General features: G+C 54.1%; 1 protein-coding gene, 11 non-coding genes and 7 pseudogenes across 13 annotated transcripts in view; 18 read left to right on the top strand and 1 right to left on the bottom strand.

Annotated features, from left to right (window-relative positions):
- Positions 1–4,838: 4,838 nt before the first annotated feature.
- On the top strand, positions 4,839–4,947 carry LOC127594746 (uncharacterized; annotated as a pseudogene).
- A 480-nt stretch (positions 4,948–5,427) lies between these two features.
- LOC127594741 (5S ribosomal RNA) lies at positions 5,428–5,546 on the top strand. The gene has a single exon (XR_007960952.1). It is a non-coding gene; the product is annotated as a 5S ribosomal RNA (ribosomal RNA).
- A 480-nt stretch (positions 5,547–6,026) lies between these two features.
- LOC127594748 (uncharacterized) lies at positions 6,027–6,135 on the top strand (annotated as a pseudogene).
- A 480-nt stretch (positions 6,136–6,615) lies between these two features.
- Positions 6,616–6,734, top strand: LOC127594742 (5S ribosomal RNA). Its single transcript, XR_007960953.1, has one exon. It is a non-coding gene; the product is annotated as a 5S ribosomal RNA (ribosomal RNA).
- A 477-nt stretch (positions 6,735–7,211) lies between these two features.
- Positions 7,212–7,330, top strand: LOC127594747 (5S ribosomal RNA). Its single transcript, XR_007960954.1, has one exon. It is a non-coding gene; the product is annotated as a 5S ribosomal RNA (ribosomal RNA).
- Positions 7,331–7,809: 479 nt separating this feature from the next.
- Positions 7,810–7,918, top strand: LOC127594745 (uncharacterized; annotated as a pseudogene).
- A 480-nt stretch (positions 7,919–8,398) lies between these two features.
- LOC127594750 (uncharacterized) lies at positions 8,399–8,515 on the top strand (annotated as a pseudogene).
- Positions 8,516–9,730: 1,215 nt separating this feature from the next.
- LOC127594752 (5S ribosomal RNA) lies at positions 9,731–9,849 on the top strand. Its single transcript, XR_007960956.1, has one exon. It is a non-coding gene; the product is annotated as a 5S ribosomal RNA (ribosomal RNA).
- A 3,853-nt stretch (positions 9,850–13,702) lies between these two features.
- LOC127594740 (5S ribosomal RNA) lies at positions 13,703–13,821 on the top strand. The gene has a single exon (XR_007960951.1). It is a non-coding gene; the product is annotated as a 5S ribosomal RNA (ribosomal RNA).
- Positions 13,822–14,301: 480 nt separating this feature from the next.
- Positions 14,302–14,420, top strand: LOC127594737 (5S ribosomal RNA). Its single transcript, XR_007960948.1, has one exon. It is a non-coding gene; the product is annotated as a 5S ribosomal RNA (ribosomal RNA).
- Positions 14,421–14,899: 479 nt separating this feature from the next.
- LOC127594751 (5S ribosomal RNA) lies at positions 14,900–15,018 on the top strand. The gene has a single exon (XR_007960955.1). It is a non-coding gene; the product is annotated as a 5S ribosomal RNA (ribosomal RNA).
- A 3,856-nt stretch (positions 15,019–18,874) lies between these two features.
- On the top strand, positions 18,875–19,003 carry LOC127594743 (uncharacterized; annotated as a pseudogene).
- A 482-nt stretch (positions 19,004–19,485) lies between these two features.
- On the top strand, positions 19,486–19,604 carry LOC127594736 (5S ribosomal RNA). Its single transcript, XR_007960947.1, has one exon. It is a non-coding gene; the product is annotated as a 5S ribosomal RNA (ribosomal RNA).
- Positions 19,605–20,083: 479 nt separating this feature from the next.
- On the top strand, positions 20,084–20,202 carry LOC127594739 (5S ribosomal RNA). The gene has a single exon (XR_007960950.1). It is a non-coding gene; the product is annotated as a 5S ribosomal RNA (ribosomal RNA).
- Positions 20,203–20,682: 480 nt separating this feature from the next.
- On the top strand, positions 20,683–20,799 carry LOC127594749 (uncharacterized; annotated as a pseudogene).
- A 1,216-nt stretch (positions 20,800–22,015) lies between these two features.
- Positions 22,016–22,134, top strand: LOC127594738 (5S ribosomal RNA). The gene has a single exon (XR_007960949.1). It is a non-coding gene; the product is annotated as a 5S ribosomal RNA (ribosomal RNA).
- Positions 22,135–22,613: 479 nt separating this feature from the next.
- On the top strand, positions 22,614–22,732 carry LOC127594753 (5S ribosomal RNA). Its single transcript, XR_007960957.1, has one exon. It is a non-coding gene; the product is annotated as a 5S ribosomal RNA (ribosomal RNA).
- Positions 22,733–23,212: 480 nt separating this feature from the next.
- LOC127594744 (uncharacterized) lies at positions 23,213–23,321 on the top strand (annotated as a pseudogene).
- A 2,875-nt stretch (positions 23,322–26,196) lies between these two features.
- LOC127594728 (uncharacterized) overlaps positions 26,197–26,830 on the bottom strand; it is a 198,796-nt gene continuing 198,162 nt past the window's right edge. The window contains exon 2 of one of the 2 annotated variants that reach the window (XM_052056508.1): positions 26,197–26,497. The gene's annotated coding sequence lies outside the window, so the exon portion shown is untranslated. Of the gene's footprint in view, positions 26,533–26,830 lie in introns of both variants that reach the window. The other variant, XM_052056507.1, reaches the window with a different exon arrangement.

Raw genomic sequence — 26,830 nt, 5'->3', positions numbered from 1 at the left:
TGGAACACGGCCCGCGGAAATAGTAGCGGCTGGAGGTACCGGGGGCGATGCCCGCCCCAGGCCGGCGGCCAAGTTAAAAAAATAAATAATCCCCGTTCAGTCTCAATGGCAGGGTGCGGGCCGGCCCGGCGGCGATTGCGGCGGGCAGCAGGCCTCTTGGACAGGTTGAGAGATAAAAAAATAATAATTCCCGTGCAGTCTCAATGGCGGGGTGCGGGCCGGCCCGGCGGACGAGTGTGGCCGGGGAAGAGGCCTCTTGGCCGGGGTGAATATGTTGGAACGCGGCGCGCGTAAATAGAAGCGGCTGGAGGTACCGGGGGCGAAGCCCGCCCCGGCCCGGAGGCCGAGTTAAAAAAAAAAATAATCCCCGTTCAGCCTCAATGGCGGGGTGCGGGCCGGCCCGGCGGCGAGTGCGGCGGGCAGCAGGCCTCTTGGACAGGTTGAGAGATAAAAAAATAATAATTCCCGTGCAGTCTCAATGGCGGGGTGCGGGCCGGCCCGGCGGACGAGTGTGGCCGGGGAAGAGGCCTCTTGGCCGGGGTGAATATGTTGGAACGCGGCGCGTGTAAATAGAAGCGGCTGGAGGTACCGGGGGCAAAGCCCGCCCCGGCCCGGAGGCCGAGTTAAAAAAAAAAATAATCCCCGTTCAGTCTCAATGGCGGGGTGCGGGCCGGCCCGGCGGCGAGTGCGGCGGGCAGCAGGCCTCTTGGACAGGTTGAGAGATAAAAAAATAATAATTCCCGTGCAGTCTCAATGGCGGGGTGCGGGCCGGGGAATAGGCCTCTTGGCCGGGGTGAATAGTGTTGGAACACGGCCCGCGGAAATAGTAGCGGCTGGAGGTACCGGGGGCGATGCCCGCCCCGGCCCGGCGGCCAAGTTAAAAAAATAAATAATCCCCGTTCAGTCTCAATGGCAGGGTGCGGGCCGGCCCGGCGGCGATTGCGGCGGGCAGCAGGCCTCTTGGACAGGTTGAGAGATAAAAAAAAATAATTCCCGTGCAGTCTCAATGGCGGGGTGCCGGCCGGCCCGGCGGACGAGTGTGGCCGGGGAAGAGGCCTCTTGGCCGGGGTGAATATGTTGGAACGCTGCGCGCGTAAATAGAAGCGGCTGGAGGTACCGGGGTCGAAGCCCGCCCCGGCCCGGAGGCCGAGTTAAAAAAAAAAAAAATCCCCGTTCAGTCTCAATGGCGGGGTGCGGGCCGGCCCGGCGGCGAGTGCGGCGGGCAGCAGGCCTCTTGGACAGGTTGAGAGATAAAAAAATAATAATTCCCGTGCAGTCTCAATGACGGGGTGCGGGCCGGGGTGAATAGTGTTGGAACACGGCCCGCGGAAATAGTAGCGGCTGGAGGTACCGGGGGCGATGCCCGCCCCGGCCCGGCGGCCAAGTTAAAAAAATAAATAATCCCCGTTCAGTCTCAATGGCAGGGTGCGGGCCGGCCCGGCGGCGATTGCGGCGGGCAGCAGGCCTCTTGGACAGGTTGAGAGATAAAAAAATAATAATTCCCATGCAGTCTCAATGGCGGGGTGCGGGCCGGGGAATAGGCCTCTTGGCCGGGGTGAATAGTGTTGGAACACGGCCGCGGAAATAGTAGCGGCTGGAGGTACCGGGGGCGATGCCCGCCCCGGGCCGGCGGCCAAGTTAAAAAAATAAATAATCCCCGTTCAGTCTCAATGGCAGGGTGGGGGCCGGCCCGGCGGCGATTGCGGCGGGCAGCAGGCCTCTTGGACAGGTTGAGAGATAAAAAAATAATAATTCCCATGCAGTCTCAATGGCGGGGTGCGGGCCGGGGAATAGGCCTCTTGGCCGGGGTGAATAGTGTTGGAACAGGGCCCGCGGAAATAGTAGCGGCTGGAGGTACCGGGGGCGATGCCCGCCCCGGGCCGGCGGCCAAGTTAAAAAAATAAATAATCCCCGTTCAGTCTCAATGGCAGGGTGCGGGCCGGCCCGGCGGCGATTGCGGCGGGCAGCAGGCCTCTTGGACAGGTTGAGAGATAAAAAAATAATAATTCCCGTGCAGTCTCAATGGCGGGGTGCGGGCCGGGGAATAGGCCTCTTGGCCGGGGTGAATAGTGTTGGAACGCGGCCCGCGGAAATAGTAGCGGCTGGAGTTACCGGGGGCGAAACCCGCCCCGGCCCGGCGGCCGAGTTAAAAAAAATAATAATCCCCTTGCAGTCTCATTGGCGGGGTGCGGGCCGGCCCGGCGTCCGAGTGTGGCCGGGGAAGAGGTCTCTTGGCCGGCGTGAATAGTGTTGGAACGCGGCCCGCGGAAAGAGTAGCGGCTGGAGGTACCGGGGGCGAAGCCCGCCCCGGCTCGGCGGCCGAGATAAAAAAAAAAATACCGGGGTGAATAGTGTTGGAACGCGGCCCGCGGAAATAGTAGCGGCTGGAGTTACCGGGGGCGAAGCCCGCCCCGGCCCGGCGGCCGAGTTAAAAAAAATAATAATCCCCGTGCAGTCTCATTGGCGGGGTGCGGGCCGGCCCGGCGTCCGAGTGTGGCCGGGGAAGAGGCTCTTGGCCGGCGTGAATAGTGTTGGAACGCGGCCCGCGGAAAGAGTAGCGGCTGGAGGTACCGGGTTCGAAGCCCGCCCCGGCCCGGCGGCCGAGTTAAAAAAAATAATAATCCCAGTTCAGTCTCAATGGCGGGGTGCGTGCCGGCCCGGCGGCCGAGTGTGGCCGGGAGAAGAGGCCTCTTGGCCGGGGTTAATAGTTTTGGAACGCGGCCCGCGGAAATAGTAGCGGCTGGAGGTACCGGGGGCGAAGCCCGCCCCGGCCCAGCGGCCGAGTTAAAAATAATAATAATCCCCGTGCAGTCTCAATGGCGGGGTGCGGGCCGGCCCGGCGGCCGTCTGTGGCCGGGGAAAAGGCCTCTTGGCCGGGGTGAATAGTGTTGGAACGCGGCCCGCGGAAATCGTAGCGGCTGGAGGTACCGGGGGCGAAGCCCGCCCCGGCCCGGCGGCCGAGTTAAAAAAAATAATAATCCCCGTTCAGTCTCAATGGCGGGATGCGGGCCGGCCCGGCGGCCGACTGTGGCCGGGGAAGAGGCCTCTTGGCCGGGGTGAATAGTGTTGGAACGCGGCCCGCGGAAATAGTAGCGGCTGGAGGTACCGGGGGCGAAGCCCGCCCCGGCCCGGCGGCCGAGTTAAAAAAAATAATAATCCCCGTTCAGCCTCAATGGCGGGATGCGGGCCGGCCCGGCGGCCGACTGTGGCCGGGGAAGAGGCCTCTTGGCCGGGGTAAATAGTGTTGGAACGCGGCCCGCGGAAATCGTAGCGGCTGGAGGTACCGGGGGCGAAGCCCCACCCGGCCCGGCGGCCGAGATAAATAAAATAATAATCCCCGTGCAGTCTCAATGGCGGGGTGCGGGCTGGCCCGGCGGCCGGGTGTGGCCGGAGAGAGGCCTCTTGGCCGGGGTTAATAGTTTTGGAACGCGGCCCGCGGAAATAGTAGCGGCTGGAGGTACCGGGGGCGAAGCCCGCCCCGGCCCGGCGGCCGAGTTAAAAAAAATAATAATCCCCGTGCAGTCTCAATGGCGGGGTGCGGGCCGGCCCGGCGGCCGACTGTGGTCGGGGAAGAGGCCTCTTGGCCGGGGTGAATAGTGTTGGAACGCGGCCCGCGGAAATAGTAGCGGCTGGAGGTACCGGGGGCGAAGCCCGCCCCGGCCCGGCGGCCGAGTTAAAAAAAAAAGAAAAATCCCCGTACAGTCTCAATGGCGGGTTGCGGGCCGGCCCGGCGTCCGAGTGTGGCCGGGGAAGAGGCCTCTTGGCCGGGGTGAATAGTGTTGGAACGCGGCCCGCGGAAATAGTAGCGGCTGGAGGTACCGGGGGCGAAGCCCGCCCCGGCCCGGCGGCCGAGTTAAAAAAAATAATAATCCCCGTTCAGTCTCAATGGCGGGATGCGGGCCGGCCCGGCGGACGACTGTGGCCGGGGAAGAGGCCTCTTGGCCGGGGTGAATAGTGTTGGAACGCGGCCCGCGGAAATCGTAGCGGCTGGAGGTACCGGGGGCGAAGCCCCACCCGGCCCGGCGGCCGAGATAAATAAAATAATAATCCCCGTGCAGTCTCAATGGCGGGGTGCGGGCCGGCCCGGCGGCCGGGTGTGGCCGGAGAGAGGCCTCTTGGCCGGGGTTAATAGTTTTGGAACGCGGCCCGCGGAAATAGTAGCGGCTGGAGGTACCGGGGGCAAAGCCCGCCCCGGCCCGGCGGCCGAGTTAAAAAAAATAATAATCCCCGTGCAGTCTCAATGGCGGGGTGCGGGCCGGCCCGGCGGCCGACTGTGGCCGGGGAAGAGGCCTCTTGGCCGGGGTGAATAGTGTTGGAACGCGGCCCGCGGAAATAGTAGCGGCTGGAGGTACCGGGGGCGAAGCCAGCCCCGGCCCGGCGGCCGAGTTAAAAAAAAAAAAAAATCCCCGTACAGTCTCAATGGCGGGGTGCGGGCCGGCCCGGCGTCCGAGTGTGGCCGGGGAAGAGGCCTCTTGGCCGGCGTGAATAGTGTTGGAACGCAGCCCGCGGAAATAGTAGCGGCTGGAGGGAGCCGTCTGCACGGGGATCGGTCATGATAGCACTTGGACTTGAAGCAGCTTGGGATTTCCGCCTGCTGGATGCCTTTGCACCTCCACTGGAAAAGCCCACTTTTGCAACAGACATCAAGTACCGCATCTGCGTGCTCGCAGAGGACCGTATGCGAGCCTGACAGGCTGCGCGCTCAAACCATCACGGGAGCGGGCCCCTCCTTTGTGCACTCCGGAGGAGGTTTATTAAATGAAAAAAAAATCACCCCTCTCCTCCACCCCCGACCCGGAAGTGCCCTGTCTGCTATAAAGGGGACAATTTTCTCCCTTGCTTACGGCCATACTACCCTGAGAACGCCCGATCTCGGAAGCTAAGCAGGGTCCGGCCTGGTTAGTACTTGGATGGGAGACCGCCTGGGAATACCAGGTGCTGTAAGCTTTTGCACCCACCTCCAATTCTCAACACGATTCACTGCTCTTTCCAAAAATTTTGGCATTCATTCGTCATTCAACTTTCACTTATCCTGTGGTTTGAAATCGTTTCCTTCACGTTGATTTGACAGATCAACGTCTCTTTGGAATAAAATTAATGTCCAACAGAGGGAGCCGTCTGCACGGGGATCGGTCATGATAGCACTTGGACATGAAACAGCTTGGGATTTCCGCCTGCTGGATGCCTTTGCACCTCCACTGGAAAAGCCCACTTTTGCAACAAACATCAAATACCGCATCTGCGTGCTCGCAGAGGACCGTATGCGAGCCTGACAGGCTGCGCGCTCAAACCACCACGGGAGCGGGCCCCTCCTTCGTGCTCTCGGGAGGAGGTCATTAAATGAAAAAAAAAATCACCCCACTACTCCATCCCCGACCCGCAAGTGCCTTGTCTGCTATAAAGGGGACAATTTTCACGTTTTCCCTCGCTTACGGCCATACTACCCTGAGAACGCCCGAACTCGTCCGATCTCGGAAGCTAAGCTGGGTCGGGCCTGGTTAGTACTTGGATGGGAGACCGCCTGTGAATACCAGGTGCTGTAAGCTTTTGCACCCACCTCCAATTCTCAACACGATTCACTGCTCTTTCCAAAAATTTTGGCATTCATTCGTCATTCAACTTTCACTTATCCTGTGGTTTGAAATCGTTTCCTTCACGTTGATTTGACAGATCAACGTCTCTTTGGAATAAAATTAATGTCCAACAGAGGGAGCCGTCTGCACGGGGATCGGTCATGATAGCACTTGGACATGAAGCAGCTTGGGATTTCCGCCTGCTGGATGCCTTTGCACCTCCACTGGAAAAGCCCACTTTTGCAACAAACATCAAATACCGCATCTGCGTGCTCGCAGAGGACCGTAAGCGAGCCTGACAGGCTGCGCGCTCCAACCACCACGGGAGCGGGCCCCTCCTTCGTGCTCTCGGGAGGAGGTCATTAAATGAAAAAAAAAATCACCCCACTACTCCATCCCCGACCCGCAAGTGCCTTGACTGCTATAAAGGGGACAATTTTCACGTTTTCCCTCGCTTACGGCCATACTACCCTGAGAACGCCCGATCTCGGAAGCTAAGCAGGGTCGGGCCTGGTTAGTACTTGGATGGTAGACCGCCTGGGAATACCAGGTGCTGGAAGCTTTTGCACCCACCTCCAATTCACAACACGATTCACTGCTCTTTCCAAAAATTTTGGCATTCATTCGTCATTCAACTTTCACTTATCCTGTGGTTTGAAATCGTTTCCTTCACGTTGATTTGACAGATCAACGTCTCTTTGGAATAAAATTAATGTCCAACAGAGGGAGCCGTCTGCACGGGGATCGGTCATGATAGCACTTGGACATGAAACAGCTTGGGATTTCCGCCTGCTGGATGCCTTTGCACCTCCACTGGAAAAGCCCACTTTTGCAACAAACATCAAATACCGCATCTGCGTGCTCGCAGAGGACCGTATGCGAGCCTGACAGGCTGCGCGCTCAAACCACCACGGGAGCGGGCCCCTCCTTCGTGCTCTCGGGAGGAGGTCATTAAATGAAAAAAAAAATCACCCCACTACTCCACCCCCGACCCAGAACTGCCCTGTCTGCTATAAAGAGGACAATTTTCGCAGTTTCCCTCGCTTACGGCCATACTACCCTGAGAACGCCCGATCTCGTCCGTTCTCGGAACCTAAGCAGGGTCGGGCCTGGTTAGTACTTGGATGGGAGACCGCCTGGGAATACCAGGTGCTGTAAGCTTTTGCACCCACCTCCAATTCACAACACGATTCACTGCTCTTTCCAAAAATTTTGGCATTCATTCGTCATTCAACTTTCACTTATCCTGTGGTTTGAAATCGTTTCCTTCACGTTGATTTGACAGATCAACGTCTCTTTGGAATAAAATTAATGTCCAACAGAGGGAGCCGTCTGCACGGGGATCGGTCATGATATCACTTGGACATGAAACAGCTTGGGATTTCCGCCTGCTGGATGCCTTTGCACCTCCACTGGAAAAGCCCAATTTGCAACAAACATCAAATACCGCATCTGCGTGCTCGCAGAGGACCGTATGCGAGCCTGACAGGCTGCGCGCTCCAACCACCACGGGAGCGGGCCCCTCCTTCGTGCTCTCGGGAGGAGGTCATTAAATGAAAAAAAATCACCCCACTACTCCATCCCCGACCCGCAAGTGCCCTGACTGCTATAAAGGGGACAATTTTCACGTTTTCCCTCGCTTACGGCCATACTACCCTGAGAACGCCCGATCTCGTCCGATCTCGGAAGCTAAGCAGGGTCGGGCCTGGTTAGTACTTGGATGGGAGACCGCCTGGGAATACCAGGTGCTGTAAGCTTTTGCACCCACCTCCAATTCTCAACACGATTCACTGCTCTTTCCAAAAATTTTGGCATTCATTCGTCATTCAACTTTCACTTATCCTGTGGTTTGAAATCGTTTCCTTCACGTTGATTTGACAGATCAACGTCTCTTTGTAATAAAATTAATGTCCAACAGAGGGAGCCGTCTGCACGGGGATCGGTCATGATAGCACTTGGACATGAAGCAGCTTGGGATTTCCGCCTGCTGGATGCCTTTGCACCTCCACTGGAAAAGCCCACTTTTGCAACAAACATCAAATACCGCATCTGCGTGCTCGCAGAGGACCGTATGCGAGCCTGACAGGCTGCGCGCTCCAACCACCACGGGAGCGGGCCCCTCCTTCGTGCTCTCGGGAGGAGGTCATTAAATGAAAAAAAAATCACCCCAATACTCCATCCCCGACCCGCAAGTGCCTTGTCTGCTATAAAGGGGACAATTTTCACGTTTTCCCTCGCTTACGGCCATACTACCCTGAGAACGCCCGATCTCGGAAGCTAAGCAGGGTCGGGCCTGGTTAGTACTTGGATGGGAGACCGCCTGGGAATACCAGGTGCTGTAAGCTTTTGCACCCACCTCCAATTCACAACACGATTCACTGCTCTTTCCAAAAATTTTGGCATTCATTCGTCATTCAACTTTCACTTATCCTGTGGTTTGAAATCGTTTCCTTCACGTTGATTTGACAGATCAACGTCTCTTTGGAATAAAATTAATGTCCAACAGAGGGAGCCGTCTGCACGGGGATCGGTCATGATAGCACTTGGACATGAAGCAGCTTGGGATTTCCGCCTGCTGGATGCTTTTGCACCTCCACTGGAAAAGCCAACTTTTGCAACAGACATCAAGTACAGCCTCTGCGTGCTCGCAGAGGACCGTATGCGAGCATGACAGGCTGCGCGCTCAAACCACCACGGGAGCGGGCCCCTCCTTTGTGCACTCCGGAGGAGGTTTATTAAATGAAAAAAAAATCACCCCACTACTCCACCCCCGACCCGGAAGTGCCCTGTCTGCTATAAAGAGGACAATTTTCATTTTTTCCCTCGCTTACGGCCATACTACCCTGAGAACGCCCGATCTCGTCCGATCTCGGAAGCTAAGCAGGGTCGGGCCTGGTTAGTACTTGGATGGGAGACCGCCTGGGAATACAGTGCACTCCGCTTAATAGAACACCGGTTAATAGAGTAATCCGCTTAATAGAGCAAAAGGCTCTGGAACCGATTTGCCTAATGCAATTTCCTATAAAGATACTCCGCTTAGTAGAACAGATCTCCGCTTAATAGAACAGGCCGTAAGCAATGAACATTGTAAACTAGTGCTTTTCGAAGTGTAGCTATCGCGATACTGTACCACTATCGCGAGAAAACGCGGTAGTTCTAGCCGTATACAGTAACAGGTAGCACGCGTCACTCCACACATAGACACACGCACGTCACAATGGCTTCAACTTCATTCAAGAGACGAGGGCTATCACCTGCGGATAAGAAGGACATACTCAGACGATACGATGCATTGCCGGATTCACAGAAGGTACGCCCGCGGTTTCCAGGACTTCCCTCTTATCCAGCGCATTGAGAGGGAAGTCAACCGCAAAATTACGGACTCCTGTTTCCAGACAAAAGTAACGAAATTTTTCTCGTGATTTGAGATGTTTGACTGAAGTTGATTAAAGTTGTTGTTTTGTTGTTTGATTAAAGATATGGACGTCCACAGTCGAAATATCTCTTCTAACTCGTCAGCAGGGGTTTTTCAGCGTGCATAACTTGGTCGTCGACGTGTCTGAAGGTGTACCTAATAAAGTGTCTCCGGCTAATAGAAACCCCGCTTAGTAGAACAGAAGCGCTTCGGCCCAATGGTGTTCTATTAAGCGGAGCGCACTGTACCAGGTGCTGTAAGCTTTTGCACCCACCTCCAATTCTCAACACGATTCACTGCTCTTTCCAAAAATTTTGGCTTTCATTCTTCATTCAACTTTCACTTATCCTGTGGTTTGAAATCGTTTCCTTCACGTTGATTTGACAGATCAACGTCTCTTTGGAATAAAATTAATGTCCAACAGAGGGAGCCGTCTGCACGGGGATCGGTCATGATATCACTTGGACATGAAACAGCTTGGGATTTCCGCCAGCTGGATGCCTTTGCACCTCCACTGGAAAAGCCCACTTTTGCAACAAACATCAAATACCGCATCTGCGTGCTTGCAGAGGACCGTATGCGAGCCTGACAGGCTGCGCGCTCCAACCACCACGGGAGCGGGCCCCTCCTTCGTGCTCTCGGGAGGAGGTCATTAAATGAAAAAAAAAATCACCCCACTACTCCATCCCCGACCCGCAAGTGCCCTGTCTGCTATATAGGGGACAATTTTCACGTTTCCCTCGCTTACGGCCATACTACCCTGAGAACGCCCGATCTCGTCCGATCTCGGAAGCTAAGCAGGGTCGGGCCTGGTTAGTACTTGGATGGGGGACCGCCTGGGAATACCAGGTGCTGTAAGCTTTTGCACCCACCTCCAATTCACAACACGATTCACTGCTCTTTCCAAAAATTTTGGCATTCATTCGTCATTCAACTTTGTCTTATCCTGTGGTTTGAAATCGTTTCCTTCACGTTGATTTGACAGATCAACGTCTCTTTGGAATAAAATTAATGTCCAACAGAGGGAGCCCCCCTCCGTGAGTCGTCACCTTACCGTGGTGGAGGGGTTTGTGTGTCCCAATGATCCTAGAAGCTAAGTTGTCTGGGGCTTTATGCCCCTGGCAGGGTCACCCATGGCAAACAGGTTCTAGGTGAGGGGCCAGACAAAGCACGGCTCAAAAGACCCCAATGACGACAAAAATAAATGGATCTAGGTTTCCCTTGCCCGGACGCGGGTCACCGGGGCCCACCTCTGGAGCCAGGCCTGGAGGTGGGGCTCGTTGGCAGGCGCCTGGTGGCCGGGCTTACACCCATGGGGCCCGGCCGGGCACAGCCCGAAGAGGCAACGTGGGTCCCCCTTCCCATGGGCTCACCACCCATGAGAGGGGCCAAAGGGGTCGGGTGCAATGCGAGCTGGGCGGCAGCCAAAGGCGGGGACCCTGGCGGTCCGATCCTCGGCTGCAGAAGCTAGCTCTTGGGACATGGAATGTCACCTCTCTGGCAGGGAAGGAGCCCGAGCTGGTGTGTGAGGCAGAGGATTTCCGACTGGATATAGTCGGACTTGCCTCCACACACAGCCTGGGTTCTGGTACCAGTTCTCTCGAGAGGGGTTGGACTCTCTTCCACTCTGGAGTTGCTCACGGTGAGAGGCGCAGAGCAGGTGTGGGCATACTCATTGCCCCCCGGCTCAGTGCCTGTACATTGGGGTTCACACCGGTAGACGAGAGGGTTGCCTCCCTCCGCCTTCGGGTGGGTGGACGGGTCCTGACTGTTGTTTGTGCATATGCACCAAACAGCAGCTCAGCATACCCACCCTTTTTGGAGTCCTTGGAGGGTGTGCTGGAGAGTACTCCTGCTGGGGACTCCATTGTTCTGCTGGGGGACTTCAATGCTCACGTGGGCAATGACAGTGATACCTGGAGGGGCGTGATTGGGAGGAACGGCCCCCCCGATCAAAACCAGAGTGGTGTTTTGTTATTGGACTTCTGTGCTCGCCACGGATTGTCCATAACGAACACCTTGTTCAAACATAAGGGTGTCCATTTGTGCACGTGGCACCAGGACACCCTAGGCCGCAGTTCGATGATCGACTTTGTAGTTGTATCATCGGATTTGCGGCCGCATGTTCTGGACACTCGGGTGAAGAGAGGGGCGGAGCTGTCAACTGATCACCACCTGGTGGTGAGTAGGCTCCGATGGTGGGGGAAGATGCCGGTCCGTCCTGGCAGACCCAAACGTATAGTGAGGGTTTGTTGGGAGCGTCTGGCGGAATCCCCTGTCAGAAGGAGTTTCAACTCCCACCTCCGACAGAGCTTTTCCCATGTTCCGGGGGAGACGGGGGACATTGAGTCCGAGTGGACCATGTTCCGTGCCTCTATTGTTGAGGCGGCCAATCTGAGTTGTGGCCGTAAGGTGGTTGGTGCCTGTCGTGGCGGCAATCCTCGTACTCGCTGGTGGACACCAGCAGTAAGGGATGCCGTCAAGCTGAAGAAGGAGTCCTATCGAGCCTTTATGGCCTGTGGGACCCCAGAGGCAGCTGACGGGTATCAACTGGCCAAGCGGACCGCGGCTTCGGTGGTCGCCGAGGCAAAAACCCGAGCGTGGGAAGAGTTCGGTGAGGCCATGGAAGCCGACTTCCGGACGGCTTCGAGGAAATTCTGGTCCACCATCCGACGTCTCAGGAGGGGGAAGCAGTGCACCACTAACACTGTGTACAGTGGGGATGGGGCGCTGCTGACTTCGACTCGGGACGTTGTGAACCGGTGGGCAGAGTACTTCGAAGACCTCCTCAACTCCACCAACACGCCTTCCTTTGAGGAAGCAGAGCCTGGGGACTCTGAGGTGGGCTCTCCTATCTCTGTGGTTGAAGTCACCGATGTGGTTAAAAAGCTCCTCGGTGGCAAGGCCCCGGGGGTGGATGAGATCCGCCCGGAGTTCCTCAAGGCTCTGGATGTTGTGGGGCTGTCCTGGTTGACACGCCTCTGCAACATCGCGTGGTCAACGGGGAGAGTGCCTCTGGATTGGCAGACCGGGGTGGTCGTCCCTCTTTTTAAAAAGGGGGACCGGAGGGTGTGTTCCAACTACAGAGGGATCACACTCCTCAGCCTCCCTGGTAAGGTCTATTCAGGGGTGCTGGAGAGGAGGGTCCGTCAGGAAGTCGAGCCTCAGATTGAGGAGGAGCAGTGTGGTTTTCGTCCCGGCCGTGGAACAGTGGACCAGCTCTACACCCTTAGCAGGGTCCTTGAGGGTATGTGGGAATTCGCCCAACCAGTCTACATGTGTTTTGTGGACTTGGAGAAGGCGTTTGACCGTGTCCCTCGGGGAGTTCTGTGGGGGGTGCTTCGTGGGTATCGGGTACCGAACCCCCTGATACGGGCTGTTCGGTCACTATACCACCGATGTCAGAGTTTGGTTCGCAATGCCGGCAGTAAGTCGGAATCGTTTCCAGTGAGGGTAGGACTCCGCCAAGGCTGCCCTTTGTCGCCGATTCTGTTCATAACCTTTATGGACAGAATTTCTAGGCGCAGCCGAAGCGTTGAGGGGGTCCGTTTTGGGGGCCTCAGTATTACATCCCTGCTTTTTGCAGATGATGTGGTGCTGTTGGCTCCTTCAAACGGGGCTCTCCAACTCTCACTGGAGCGTTTCGCAGCCGAGTGTGAAGCGGTTGGGATGAAAATCAGCACCTCCAAATCTGAAACCATGGTCCTCAGTCGGAAAAGGGTGGAGTGCCCCCTCCGGGTCGGGGAGGAGATCTTACCCCAAGTGGAGGAGTTCAAGTATCTTGGGGTCTTGTTCACGAGTGGGGGTAGGAGGGAGCGGGATATCGACAGGCGGATCGGTGCAGCGTCTGCTGTGATGCGGACGTTGTATCGGTCTGTCGTGGTGAAGAAGGAGCTGAGCCAAAGGGCGAAGCTCTCAATTTACCGGTCGATCTACGTCCCAACCCTCACCTATGGTCACGAGCTATGGGTCGTGACCGAAAGAACGAGATCCCGGATACAAGCGGCTGAAATGAGTTTTCTCCGCAGGGTGTCCGGGCTCTCCCTTAGAGATAAGGTGAGGAGCTCAGTCATCCGGGAGAGGCTCAGAGTCGAGCCGCTTCTCCTCCACATCGAGAGGAGCCAGATGAGGTGGCTTGGGCATCTGATTCGGATGCCTCCTGAGCGCCTCCCCGGTGAGGTGTTCCGGTCATGTCCCACCGGGAGGAGACCCAGAGGAAGACCCAGGACACGCTGGAGAGACTATGTCACCCAGCTTGCCTGGGAACGACTCGGGATCCCCCGGGGAGAGCTGGAAGAAGTAGCTAGGGAGAGGGAAGTCTGGGCTTCCCTGCTAAAGCTGTTGCCCCCGCGACCCGGCCCCGGATAAGCGGTAGATGATGGATGGATGGATGGAGAGGGAGCCGTCTGCACGGGGATCGGTCATGATAGCACTTGGACATGAAGCAGCTTGGGATTTCCGCCTGCTGGATGCCTTTGCACCTCCACTGGAAAAGCCCACTTTTGCAACAAACATCAAATACCGCATCTGCGTGCTCGCAGAGGACCGTATGCGAGCCTGACAGGCTGCGCGCTCAAACCACCACGGGAGCGGGCCCCTCCTTCGTGCTCTCGGGAGGAGGTCATTAAATGAAAAAAAAATCACCCCACTACTCCACCCCCGACCCAGAACTGCCCTGTCTGCTATAAAGAGGACAATTTTCGCAGTTTCCCTCGCTTACGGCCATACTACCCTGAGAACGCCCGATCTCGTCCGATCTTGGAAGCTAAGCAGGGTCGGGCCTGGTTAGTACTCTGATGGGAGACTGCCTGGGAATACCAGGTGCTGTAAGCTTTTGCACCCACCTCCAATTCACAACACGATTCACTGCTCTTTCCAAAAATTTTGGCATTCATTCGTCATTCAACTTTCACTTATCCTGTGGTTTGAAATCGTTTCCTTCACGTTGATTTGACAGATCAACGTCTCTTTGGAATAAAATTAATGTCCAACAGAGGGAGCCGTCTGCACGGGGATCGGTCATGATAGCACTTGGACATGAAACAGCTTGGGATTTCCGCCTGCTGGATGCCTTTGCACCTCCACTGGAAAAGCCCACTTTTGCAACAAACATCAAATACCGCATCTGCGAGCTCGCAGAGGACCGTATGCGAGCCTGACAGGCTGCGCGCTCAAACCACCACGGGAGCGGGCCCCTCCTTCGTGCTCTCGGGAGGAGGTCATTAAATGAATAAAAAAATCACCCCACTACTCCACCCCCGACCTGGAAGTGCCCTGTCTGCTACAAAGAGGACAATTTTCGCGTTTTCCCTCGCTTACGGCCATACTACCCTGAGAACGCTCGATCTCGTCCGATCTCGGAAGCTAAGCAGGGTCGGGCCTGGTTAGTACTTGGATGGGAGACTGCCTGGGAATACCAGGTGCTGTAAGCTTTTGCACCCACCTCCAATTCACAACACGATTCACTGCTCTTTCCAAAAATTTGGGCATTCATTCGTCATTCAACTTTCACTTATCCTGTGGTTTGAAATCGTTTCCTTCACGTTGATTTGACAGATCAACGTCTCTTTGGAATAAAATTAATGTCCAACATAGGGAGCCGTCTGCACGGGGATCGGTCATGATAGCACTTGGACATGAAGCAGCTTGGGATTTCCGCCTGCTGGATGCCTTTGCACCTCCACTGGAAAAGCCCACTTTTGCAACAAACATCAAATACCGCATCTGCGTGCTCGCAGAGGACCGTATGCGAGCCTGACAGGCTGCGCGCTCCAACCACCACGGGAGCGGGCCCCTCCTTCGTGCTCTCGGGAGGAGGTCATTAAATGAAAAAAAAAATCACCCCACTACTCCATCCCCGACCCGCAAGTGCCCTGTCTGCTATATAGGGGACAATTTTCACGTTTCCCTCGCTTACGGCCATACTACCCTGAGAACGCCCGATCTCGTCCGATCTCGGAAGCTAAGCAGGGTCGGGCCTGGTTAGTACTTGGATGGGGGACCGCCTGGGAATACCAGGTGCTGTAAGCTTTTGCACCCACCTCCAATTCACAACACGATTCACTGCTCTTTCCAAAAATTTTGGCATTCATTCGTCATTCAACTTTGTCTTATCCTGTGGTTTGAAATCGTTTCCTTCACGTTGATTTGACAGATCAACGTCTCTTTGGAATAAAATTAATGTCCAACAGAGGGAGCCCCCCTCCGTGAGTCGTCACCTTACCGTGGTGGAGGGGTTTGTGTGTCCCAATGATCCTAGAAGCTAAGTTGTCTGGGGCTTTATGCCCCTGGCAGGGTCACCCATGGCAAACAGGTTCTAGGTGAGGGGCCAGACAAAGCACGGCTCAAAAGACCCCAATGACGACAAAAATAAATGGATCTAGGTTTCCCTTGCCCGGACGCGGGTCACCGGGGCCCACCTCTGGAGCCAGGCCTGGAGGTGGGGCTCGTTGGCAGGCGCCTGGTGGCCGGGCTTACACCCATGGGGCCCGGCCGGGCACAGCCCGAAGAGGCAACGTGGGTCCCCCTTCCCATGGGCTCACCACCCATGAGAGGGGCCAAAGGGGTCGGGTGCAATGCGAGCTGGGCGGCAGCCAAAGGCGGGGACCCTGGCGGTCCGATCCTCGGCTGCAGAAGCTAGCTCTTGGGACATGGAATGTCACCTCTCTGGCAGGGAAGGAGCCCGAGCTGGTGTGTGAGGCAGAGGATTTCCGACTGGATATAGTCGGACTTGCCTCCACACACAGCCTGGGTTCTGGTACCAGTTCTCTCGAGAGGGGTTGGACTCTCTTCCACTCTGGAGTTGCTCACGGTGAGAGGCGCAGAGCAGGTGTGGGCATACTCATTGCCCCCCGGCTCAGTGCCTGTACATTGGGGTTCACACCGGTAGACGAGAGGGTTGCCTCCCTCCGCCTTCGGGTGGGTGGACGGGTCCTGACTGTTGTTTGTGCATATGCACCAAACAGCAGCTCAGCATACCCACCCTTTTTGGAGTCCTTGGAGGGTGTGCTGGAGAGTACTCCTGCTGGGGACTCCATTGTTCTGCTGGGGGACTTCAATGCTCACGTGGGCAATGACAGTGATACCTGGAGGGGCGTGATTGGGAGGAACGGCCCCCCCGATCAAAACCAGAGTGGTGTTTTGTTATTGGACTTCTGTGCTCGCCACGGATTGTCCATAACGAACACCTTGTTCAAACATAAGGGTGTCCATTTGTGCACGTGGCACCAGGACACCCTAGGCCGCAGTTCGATGATCGACTTTGTAGTTGTATCATCGGATTTGCGGCCGCATGTTCTGGACACTCGGGTGAAGAGAGGGGCGGAGCTGTCAACTGATCACCACCTGGTGGTGAGTAGGCTCCGATGGTGGGGGAAGATGCCGGTCCGTCCTGGCAGACCCAAACGTATAGTGAGGGTTTGTTGGGAGCGTCTGGCGGAATCCCCTGTCAGAAGGAGTTTCAACTCCCACCTCCGACAGAGCTTTTCCCATGTTCCGGGGGAGACGGGGGACATTGAGTCCGAGTGGACCATGTTCCGTGCCTCTATTGTTGAGGCGGCCAATCTGAGTTGTGGCCGTAAGGTGGTTGGTGCCTGTCGTGGCGGCAATCCTCGTACTCGCTGGTGGACACCAGCAGTAAGGGATGCCGTCAAGCTGAAGAAGGAGTCCTATCGAGCCTTTATGGCCTGTGGGACCCCAGAGGCAGCTGACGGGTATCAACTGGCCAAGCGGACCGCGGCTTCGGTGGTCGCCGAGGCAAAAACCCGAGCGTGGGAAGAGTTCGGTGAGGCCATGGAAGCCGACTTCCGGACGGCTTCGAGGAAATTCTGGTCCACCATCCGACGTCTCAGGAGGGGGAAGCAGTGCACCACTAACACTGTGTACAGTGGGGATGGGGCGCTGCTGACTTCGACTCGGGACGTTGTGAACCGGTGGGCAGAGTACTTCGAAGACCTCCTCAACTCCACCAACACGCCTTCCTTTGAGGAAGCAGAGCCTGGGGACTCTGAGGTGGGCTCTCCTATCTCTGTGGTTGAAGTCACCGATGTGGTTAAAAAGCTCCTCGGTGGCAAGGCCCCGGGGGTGGATGAGATCCGCCCGGAGTTCCTCAAGGCTCTGGATGTTGTGGGGCTGTCCTGGTTGACACGCCTCTGCAACATCGCGTGGTCAACGGGGAGAGTGCCTCTGGATTGGCAGACCGGGGTGGTCGTCCCTCTTTTTAAAAAGGGGGACCGGAGGGTGTGTTCCAACTACAGAGGGATCACACTCCTCAGCCTCCCTGGTAAGGTCTATTCAGGGGTGCTGGAGAGGAGGGTCCGTCAGGAAGTCGAGCCTCAGATTGAGGAGGAGCAGTGTGGTTTTCGTCCCGGCCGTGGAACAGTGGACCAGCTCTACACCCTTAGCAGGGTCCTTGAGGGTATGTGGGAATTCGCCCAACCAGTCTACATGTGTTTTGTGGACTTGGAGAAGGCGTTTGACCGTGTCCCTCGGGGAGTTCTGTGGGGGGTGCTTCGTGGGTATCGGGTACCGAACCCCCTGATACGGGCTGTTCGGTCACTATACCACCGATGTCAGAGTTTGGTTCGCAATGCCGGCAGTAAGTCGGAATCGTTTCCAGTGAGGGTAGGACTCCGCCAAGGCTGCCCTTTGTCGCCGATTCTGTTCATAACCTTTATGGACAGAATTTCTAGGCGCAGCCGAAGCGTTGAGGGGGTCCGTTTTGGGGGCCTCAGTATTACATCCCTGCTTTTTGCAGATGATGTGGTGCTGTTGGCTCCTTCAAACGGGGCTCTCCAACTCTCACTGGAGCGTTTCGCAGCCGAGTGTGAAGCGGTTGGGATGAAAATCAGCACCTCCAAATCTGAAACCATGGTCCTCAGTCGGAAAAGGGTGGAGTGCCCCCTCCGGGTCGGGGAGGAGATCTTACCCCAAGTGGAGGAGTTCAAGTATCTTGGGGTCTTGTTCACGAGTGGGGGTAGGAGGGAGCGGGATATCGACAGGCGGATCGGTGCAGCGTCTGCTGTGATGCGGACGTTGTATCGGTCTGTCGTGGTGAAGAAGGAGCTGAGCCAAAGGGCGAAGCTCTCAATTTACCGGTCGATCTACGTCCCAACCCTCACCTATGGTCACGAGCTATGGGTCGTGACCGAAAGAACGAGATCCCGGATACAAGCGGCTGAAATGAGTTTTCTCCGCAGGGTGTCCGGGCTCTCCCTTAGAGATAAGGTGAGGAGCTCAGTCATCCGGGAGAGGCTCAGAGTCGAGCCGCTTCTCCTCCACATCGAGAGGAGCCAGATGAGGTGGCTTGGGCATCTGATTCGGATGCCTCCTGAGCGCCTCCCCGGTGAGGTGTTCCGGTCATGTCCCACCGGGAGGAGACCCCGAGGAAGACCCAGGACACGCTGGAGAGACTATGTCACCCAGCTTGCCTGGGAACGACTCGGGATCCCCCGGGGAGAGCTGGAAGAAGTAGCTAGGGAGAGGGAAGTCTGGGCTTCCCTGCTAAAGCTGTTGCCCCCGCGACCCGGCCCCGGATAAGCGGTAGATGATGGATGGATGGATGGAGAGGGAGCCGTCTGCACGGGGATCGGTCATGATAGCACTTGGACATGAAGCAGCTTGGGATTTCCGCCTGCTGGATGCCTTTGCACCTCCACTGGAAAAGCCCACTTTTGCAACAAACATCAAATACCGCATCTGCGAGCTCGCAGAGGACCGTATGCGAGCCTGACAGGCTGCGCGCTCAAACCACCACGGGAGCGGACCCCTCCTTTGTGCACTCCGGAGGAGGTTTATTAAATGAAAAAAAAAAATCACCCCACTACTCCACCCCCGACCCAGAACTGCCCTGTCTGCTATAAAGAGGACAATTTTCGCAGTTTCCCTCGCTTACGGCCATACTACCCTGAGAACGCCCGATCTCGCCCGATCTCGTCCGATCTCGGAAGCTAAGCAGGGTCGGGCCTGGTTAGTACTTGGATGGGAGACTGCCTGGGAATACCAGGAGCTGTAAGCTTTTGCACCCACCTCCAATTCACAACACGATTCACTGCTCTTTCCAAAAATTTTGGCATTCATTCGTCATTCAACTTTCACTTATCCTGTGGTTTGAAATCGTTTCCTTCACGTTGATTTGACAGATCAACGTCTCTTTGGAATAAAATTAATGTCCAACAGAGGGAGCCGTCTGCACGGGGATCGGTCATGATATCACTTCGACATGAAACAGCTTGGGATTTCCGCCTGCTGGATGCCTTTGCACCTCCACTGGAAAAGCCCACTTTTGCAACAAACATCAAATACCGCATCTGCGAGCTCGCAGAGGACCGTATGCGAGCCTGACAGGCTGCGCGCTCAAACCACCACGGGAGCGGGCCCCTCCTTTGTGCACTCCGGAGGAGGTTTATTAAATGAAAAAAAAAAATCACCCCACTACTCCACCCCCGACCCAGAACGACCCTGTCTGCTATAAAGAGGACAATTTTCGCAGTTTCCCTCGCTTACGGCCATACTACCCTGAGAACGCCCGATCTCGTCCGATCTCGGAAGCTAAGCAGGGTCGGGCCTGGTTAGTACTTGGATGGGAGACCGCCTGGGAATACCAGGTGCTGTAAGCTTTTGCACCCACCTCCAATTCACAACACGATTCACTGCTCTTTCCAAAAATTTTGGCATTCATTCGTCATTCAACTTTCACTTATCCTGTGGTTTGAAATCGTTTCCTTCACGTTGATTTGACAGATCAACGTCTCTTTGGAATAAAATTAATGTCCAACAGAGGGAGCCGTCTGCACGGGGATCGGTCATGATAGCACTTGGACATGAAACAGCTTGGGATTTCCGCCTGCTGGATGCCTTTGCACCTCCACTGGAAAAGCCCACTTTTGCAACAAACATCAAATACCGCATCTGCGTGCTCGCAGAGGACCGTATGCGAGCCTGACAGGCTGCGCGCTCCAACCACCAAGGGAGCGGGCCCCTCCCGCGTGCTCTCGGGAGGAGGTCATTAAATGAAAAAAAAATCACCCCACTACCCCATCCCCGACCCGCAAGTGCCCTGTCTGCTATAAAGGGGACAATTTTCACGTTTTCCCTCGCTTACGGCCATACTACCCTGAGAACGCCCGATCTCGTCCGAACTTCGAAGCTAAGCAGGGTCGGGCCTGGTTAGTACTTGGATGGGAGACCGCCTGGGAATACCAGGTGCTGTAAGCTTTTGCACCCACCTCCAATTCTCAACACGATTCACTGCTCTTTCCAAAAATTTTGGCTTTCATTAGTCATTCAACTTTCACTTATCCTGTGGTTTGAAATCGTTTCCTTCACGTTGATTTGACAGATCAACGTCTCTTTGGAATAAAATTAATGTCCAACAGAGGGAGCCGTCTGCACGTGGATCGGTAATGATAGCACTTGGACATGAAGCAGCTTGGGATTTCCGCCTGCTGGATGCTTTTGCACCTCCACTGGAAAAGCCAACTTTTGCAACAGACATCAACTACAGCCTCTGCGTGCTCGCAGAGGACCGTATGCGAGCCTGACAGGCTGCGCGCTCAAACCACCACGGGAGCGGGCCCCTCCTTTGTGCACTCCGGAGGAGGTTTATTAAATGAAAAAAAAATCACCCCACTACTCCACCCCCGACCCGGAAGTGCCCTGTCTGCTATAAAGAGGACAATTTTCATTTTTTCCCTCGCTTACGGCCATACTACCCTGAGAACGCCCGATCTCGTCCGATCTCGGAAGCTAAGCAGGGTCGGGCCTGGTTAGTACTTGGATGGGAGACCGCCTGGGAATACAGTGCACTCCGCTTAATAGAACACCGGTTAATAGAGTAATCCGCTTAATAGAGCAAAAGGCTCTGGAACCGATTTGCCCAATGCAATTTCCTATAAAGATACTCCGCTTAGTAGAACAGATCTCCGCTTAATAGAACAGGCCGTAAGCAATGAACATTGTAAACTAGTGCTTTTCGAAGTGTAGCTATCGCGATACTGTACCACTATCGCGAGAAAACGCGGTAGTTCTCGCCGTATACAGTAACAGGTAGCACGCGTCACTCCACACATAGACACACGCACGTCACAATGGCTTCAACTTCATTCAAGAGACGAGGGCTATCACCTGCGGATAAGAAGGACATACTCAGACGATACGATGCATTGCCGGATTCACAGAAGGTACGCCCGCGGTTTCCAGGACTTCCCTCTTATCCAGCGCATTGAGAGGGAAGTCAACCGCAAAATTACGGACTCCTGTTTCCAGACAAAAGTAACGAAATTTTTCTCGTGATTTGAGATGTTTGACTGAAGTTGATTAAAGTTGTTGTTTTGTTGTTTGATTAAAGATATGGACGTCCACAGTCGAAATATCTCTTCTAACTCGTCAGCAGGGGTTTTTCTGCGTGCATAACTTGGTCGTCGACGTGTCTGAAGGTGTACCTAATAAAGTGTCTCCGGCTAATAGAAACCCCGCTTAGTAGAACAGAAGCGCTTCGGCCCAATGGTGTTCTATTAAGCGGAGTGCACTGTACCAGGTACTGTAAGCTTTTGCACCCACCTCCAATTCTCAACACGATTCACTGCTCTTTCCAAAAATTTTGGCTTTCATTCGTCATTCAACTTTCACTTATCCTGTGGTTTGAAATCGTTTCCTTCACGTTGATTTGACAGATCAACGTCTCTTTGGAATAAAATTAATGTCCAACAGAGGGAGCCGTCTGCACTGGGATCGGTCATGATATCACTTGGACATGAAACAGCTTGGGATTTCCGCCTGCTGGATGCCTTTGCACCTCCACTGGAAAAGCCCACTTTTGCAACAAACATCAAATACCGCATCTGCGTGCTCGCAGAGGACCGTATGCGAGCCTGACAGGCTGCGCGCTCAAACCACCACGGGAGCGGGCCCCTCCTTTGTGCACTCCGGAGGAGGTTTATTAAATGAAAAAAAAATCACCCCACTACTCCACCTCCGACCCGGAAGTGCCCTGTCTGCTATAAAGAGGACAATTTTCATTTTTTCCCTCTCTTACGGCCATACTACCCTGAGAACGCCCGATCTCGTCCGATCTCGGAAGCTAAGCAGGGTCGGTCCTGGTTAGTACTTGGATGGGAGACCGCCTGGGAATACCAGGTGCTGTAAGCTTTTGCACCCACCTCCAATTCACAACACGATTCACTGCTCTTTCCAAAAATGTTGGCATTCATTCGTCATTCAACTTTCACTTATCCTGTGGTTTGAAATCGTTTCCTTCACGTTGATTTGACAGATCAACGTCTCTTTGGAATAAAATTAATGTCCAACAGAGGGAGCCGTCTGCACGGGGATCGGTCATGATAGCACTTGGACATGAAACAGCTTGGGATTTCCGCCTGCTGGATGCCTTTGCACCTCCACTGGAAAAGCCCACTTTTGCAACAAACATCAAATACCGCATCTGCGTGCTCGCAGAGGACCGTATGCGAGCCTGACAGGCTGCGCGCTCCAACCACCACGGGAGCGGGCCCCTCCTTCGTGCTCTCGGGAGGAGGTCATTAAATGAAAAAAAAAATCACCCCACTACTCCATCCCCGACCCGCAAGTGCCCTGTCTGCTATAAAGGGGACAATTTTCACGTTTCCCTCGCTTACGGCCATACTACCCTGAGAACGCCCGATCTCGTCCGATCTCGGAAGCTAAGCAGGGTCGGACCTGGTTAGTACTTGGATGGGAGACCGCCTGGGAATACCTGGTGCTGTAAGCTTTTGCACCCACCTCCAATTCACAACACGATTCACTGCTCTTTCCAAAAATTTTGGCATTCATTCGTCATTCAAGTTTCACTTATCCTGTGGTTTGAAATCGTTTCCTTCACGTTGATTTGACAGATCAACGTCTCTTTGGAATAAAATTAATGTCCAACAGAGGGAGCCGTCTGCACGCGGATCGGTCATGATAGCACTTGGACATGAAGCAGCTTGGGATTTCCGCCTGCTGGATGCCTTTGCAACTCCACTGGAAAAGCCCACTTTTGCAACAAACATCAAATACCGCGTCTGCGTGCTCGCAGAGGACCGTATGCGAGCCTGACAGGCTGCGCGCTCAAACCACCACGGGAGCGGGCCCCTCCTTCGTGCTCTCGGGAGGAGGTCATTAAATGAAAAAAAAAATCACCCCACTACTCCACCCCCGACCCGGAAGTGCCCGGTCTGCTATAAAGGGGACAATCTTCACATTTTCCCTCGCTTACGGCCATACTACCCTGAGAACGCCCGATCTCGGAAGCTAAGCAGGGTCGGGCCTGGTTAGTACTTGGATGGGAGACCGCCTGGGAATACCAGGTGCTGTAAGCTTTTGCACCCACCTCCAATTCTCAACACGATTCACTGCTCTTTCCAAAAGTTTTGGCATTCATTCGTCATTCAACTTTCACTTATCCTGTGGTTTGAAATCGTTTCCTTCACATTGATTTGTGTTGAGGAATGGGAGCTGTCAATTTGCTCTTGGCCCTTCCTTGGTTACAGATTCTTTTATCTCTCTATAATGTGGAAGAAGACCCAACACCACGTTGTCTTTTCTTCAGTTTATCGCAACGCAACACAAATCGATTCGGGCTCCTGTGAGTCTCAGATTTGATCAAGAAGCCCCGAGCAACTTCAGTCACACGTACAGATAGGCATGGTATGTTAATTATGTTAATTAGCGGCGGGCAGTCCTTCCCCTTATGTAAAAATCTGAAACAAAGAAAGTCAAGCAAAGTTCGATCTTGGCATTTTGACAAAGTACAGAGAATATCTGCTGGTCCACAAATCTTGAGATTAGGTTTCCTCTTCGAAGGCACTTCACAGCCTTCAGGGACTTTTACGATGTGGGGGACGCAGAAGACGGCCAGGGGGCTGTTAATCACTCAAGGGCAATTAGGGCCCCAACTTCACCCTCCACTCTTTGTTTTAAGTACAAGCAGATGTTCAGGACAGAGACTAGTGTCAATAGTTCTCATCGCAAGATGAAATTCATCAACAATGTTCTACTACTACTTCTGGCGGAATAATTCCTTAACAAATCCCTCTCTTGATCACAATAAATATTGTGATCACAAAACTTCGGTGTCAAACTCCGTCGTCAAAGCGGGACAACCAACCCCATCTTGTGCAAAGCATAATCAAATTAACTACAGCCGGAAATAACAGTCTCAGTGAAGCCTGCCACCAGTGCCCACATTAGTAGAGAAATAGAGACCAAAATAACCAGTATAATCAGGAAGATATGTTATTAGTTCTGGGCCCCCTGAGAACTTTGTCTTGGTTTCACGTCCAGTCGTCCTTCCAAAGGTCACTTTTGAAGTTGGAGACGCTTCTTGGGGCTGACACATTCCTTCCCGGTAGACAGCATGATGGGTCCTTTGTGTCACTCTGCGTGGTCCCATTCATCTCGGCTGGTGCCACTTCCGCTGTAGGACCCCCAGATACACATGCTCGGGATACGTCTGTGGTTTCATGGGGTGTTCACCCTGGAGTCTCGTCCGCTCCTGAAAATAGGAGACGAGAACACTCAATGACTCCTTGTCTGCTTCATGGGGAATCGTTTGTTGAAGAGCCCCCGGTCCATGGATTGCCATGGAGCGGGGAACTCCTGGTCACGTCCCATCTTAAAAGGTGTGAGACCCGTGGTGGACTTAACGGTGGACCTCATGGTGAAAGCGCAAGTGGTAGCGTCTCATCCCAATCCGATTTCTCTGAGGTCATCACCATCGGAGTGTTTGATACAAGCCTCTGATTCGTTGGTTCGAGCTTACCTTGAATTGCAGATAAAAAACCCATGCCTCCCGAATTGGAGTCTTCAATTTAGTTGCCGACAGGACTGGACGTCCATCAATTTCATGCCGATACAAACCAGTCTCATCCCTGGCCACCCGGTTAGTTCTTCTCCTCCGGGATACCCTCTCTTGGTCTGAAATAAGGTTGTTAGTTTGGAAAATATACAATTTCCCATTTTTGATTCCACTTCCATCACTAAAGATCAAGTCGTCTTCTACTGTCTCTTTAGTCATCTAGTCTGCTTTGTCATTCCCTACTTTTACGTGGGAAAAGTCCTTCTAATATGTGTCCTGCATTTAATAACTACTTCTTTTGGTTTTAGCAGAGCCTCTCTAAGTTTTTGTTTCTTTGTTTTTTCTTCACGCAATGTTGCATCGATGTTCCTGTGGCATTCATTCATTCATTCATCTTCCGAGCCGCTTGATCCTCACTAGGGTCGCGGGGGGTGCTGGAGCCTATCCCAGCTGTCTTCGGGCAGTAGGCGGGGGACACCCTGAATCGGTTGCCAGCCAATCACAGGGCACACAGAGACGTACAACCATCCACGCTCACACTCACACCTAGGGACAATTTAGAGTGTTCAATCAGCCTGCCACGCATGTTTTTGGATTGTGGGAGGAAACCGGAGCACCCGGAGAAAACCCACGCAGGCCCGGGGAGAACATGCAAACTCCACGCAGGGAGGCCGGAGCCGGAATCGAACCCGGTACCTGTGCACTGTGAAGCCGACGTGCTAACCACTGGACTACCAGGCCGCCCTGTGCAGTTTATTAAATTTTTTATTGTAAATATTTGCCTCATGCTGCCGCATATCTGATGCATGCTGAATGTTTTTGCTCAATTGGGTCCAATTGCATGCTGACGTATGTCAAAATGAATCAAAATTAGTCTTTTACTTCCCTGTTGTTCACATTCCTGCCAGTCACATTCCCCTCTCTTTTCTGAAAAAGAACTACAGAAACAGAACCTTCTTTTTCAGAAACCTCTAAGTAAATCAGCTAGACCAGGCTGCACAAAAGAAACCGGCATCGCTGTACCTTCTGATGTGTTCAGTCTCCCTGAAAATATAAAGGCAGTGTGCATTGTAATTTTCACATGCGATAGTTTGAAACCGCAAAAAGCCAAATGTCAAAGGACCCACCTTGCGGCTTCCAAAGAGCAAATCTTAGATGATCCATCGATAAGAACATTACCATACCGAATAAGTACACCGTCATCCGTAGGTCGGAAAGAGTAGAGTAGCTGTTTAAGCACTTGGATAAAAATTCCAGAAGACAAAATCGAATACGTGGGGCAACCGAGTGTAGTAAAATTTAACTCCAAGGTGAGAGAATGAGAAAATTCCCTATACGATTCTGAAAGTGATATGTGAAAAAAAACGTAGCTAAATCGATTACAAAAAAGGTGTACGAATGAGAATTTTTGGATATTTGAGTAGACGGCAAAAAAGTATGAGCGGCGCGGCCATGTCAGGCCTAGATACCAGTCAATGAGATGAGATCCTCTGACAGGTCCACTCTGGCTGCCACACCCTTCAGGCCCTACAATAATTGAGGAGGAGGGAACATTAAATAAATTGCCTTGTGTTTCACCCAACCAGGCCATGCGATAAATTTCAATCTCTAGTTTGTCAAAAGCATTGTGCAGTGGGAAGGACCGATCAGCGGATGGTAAGGTCATATGGAGGAAGTCTAAGGAGACCAAAGCCGATACTGTTGGAAGACAGAGTTCAGTGGTGGGTCATCGGCTGACTTTAGCAACAGTCAGCCTTGTATCAGCAGGCATTGGGAGCAAGTGTGGTCCAGCATGTTCAAGTTCATGACAGTCTTTCAGTGAGGCCAGCAGTGATCCCTATTGTTGGGGATTCGGGTACCCATGGAGCAGATGGGTATTGTCCATTTGGGGGTGCCGTATCCTGTCATTGTTGTTGGTTTTGCGGAGGAGGAGTCAGAGCTTGTTGATCATAGCCTGATTGATGAACAGGTGGGTGCCGGCGGTGCGGGCATTTCCTTGTCCAATGATTCACATCACCACAAATGAAACAG

Source organism: Hippocampus zosterae, unplaced genomic scaffold, assembly GCF_025434085.1.
Source record: "Hippocampus zosterae strain Florida unplaced genomic scaffold, ASM2543408v3 HiC_scaffold_23, whole genome shotgun sequence".
Classification (NCBI taxonomy): Eukaryota; Metazoa; Chordata; class Actinopteri; order Syngnathiformes; family Syngnathidae; genus Hippocampus; species Hippocampus zosterae.
The sequence above is the reverse complement of the archived record's forward strand: the minus strand, read 5'-3'. Positions and strand labels throughout refer to the sequence as shown.